This window comes from Trachymyrmex septentrionalis, unplaced genomic scaffold, assembly GCF_001594115.1.
Source record: "Trachymyrmex septentrionalis isolate Tsep2-gDNA-1 unplaced genomic scaffold, Tsep1.0 scaffold109, whole genome shotgun sequence".
In the NCBI taxonomy this organism is placed as follows: domain Eukaryota; kingdom Metazoa; phylum Arthropoda; class Insecta; order Hymenoptera; family Formicidae; genus Trachymyrmex; species Trachymyrmex septentrionalis.
This window is the reverse complement of record NW_017304217.1, coordinates 776,337-777,730: the sequence shown is the minus strand read 5'-3', so window position 1 is coordinate 777,730 and position 1,394 is coordinate 776,337. Positions and strand designations below refer to the sequence as shown.

Sequence of the window (1,394 nt, the reverse complement as noted above, 5' to 3'; positions counted from 1 at the left end):
TATCTCATTGATGGTAAAAATATTATGATAAATTTTTCAAATAAAAAAAACTTCTGTAGTCAAGATAAAAAAAAATAATAATATTACATATATAAAATAATAAAAAGTATTCGGATAGAATAAAAAAATTAGCATAAGAGTGATGAATGTATATTATACATTTTATAGATATTTAAAGCGTTGAGTATATTAACTATAATAGTTAAAACGTTAAAAGTAAAAAAAAAGTTAAAAAGTTTATAACTCTTAACTTAACTTAGTTAATTTTAAATACATTAATTTTCAACTTAATTCAATTACTTTTAAACATTAATTTATATTAACTTTTTTTAAATTAAAAATTTTTCTAACTCTTAATATTTTTTCTATAAAATTTTAAACATTAGAGAATTAATGTAAAAAAAGTTCAATAATTTTATAATTAAAAATTTATAATAAGAGTCACACCATACGGTAGCCAATTTTTTCTTGCTAGGTTTTATCAATTCCCGTTCATATTTGAATCACACTAAGGTGTCACAAACATTATATTTCAGCAATATAAATATGAAATAAACTTTAGATAAAGAATTGTTGTAAAACAGTGCTGCACATCCACCCATTTTCAAAATTTTTACGTATATTTTTTTTATAACAAATATCTAGTCAATGTAGTCGTAAACATGCGTGAACAGTTCGGAAGTTAAGGAAAGTTAGATAGAAGTTAAAGAAAGAGAAATAATGTAAATATATACCCTCTCACAAGATTTTGATAAAAATGCCTTATGATGTAACTTTTATTACGTATAAGTAAATAATAACGATGTAAAGACTCTTAAATGTAAACGTAAATAAACAAACAAACGGCGAAAGAAGAGTCAGTAAGTTAAAAAAACATTTAATTAATTAGAATTATTAGGCGACGATACATGAACAGATACGGAACGGCGCATATAAATGTGTAAATGTATAAAAATGTATAAAAATATATATATATAACAAGTTTCGGCTACGAGATTGAGCCCTCTTCAGATGTAAAGCGCGAAAAAATAAACGATAAGTAAAAAATAAGTAAAAAACAATTCATGTCGCAATTAACATTAAACGTAAAGAAGTAAAATTCAGATGGATCTCAAAAATACGATTGAGCAATCAAGGTGTCCATTATCAAAGCCAGATCGCTAGACAAGACAAGAAGAAAAAGAACTTGTAAGAAAAAACAGACCTTGACAATTAAAAACGCCGTTATCATGATAAAATCGCAAACTCACCAGCAAACCCGAACAAATCAAAATGATCCCCCGCACATGCAAAGGTGAACCATGTGTAAGCCGTAACACTCCGGCAATATTGCACATGCCAGAGCCGGACATGTCGGCGTCGCTCACGACGTGACCGCTCGCTTAAACGGAACA

General features: G+C 27.3%; 1 protein-coding gene across 1 annotated transcript in view; it reads right to left on the bottom strand.

The window, feature by feature from the left end:
* Window positions 1-1,394, bottom strand: part of LOC108748445 (ubiquinol-cytochrome-c reductase complex assembly factor 1) — a 5,653-nt gene that overhangs the window by 1,078 nt on the left and 3,181 nt on the right. The window lies entirely within an intron of this gene.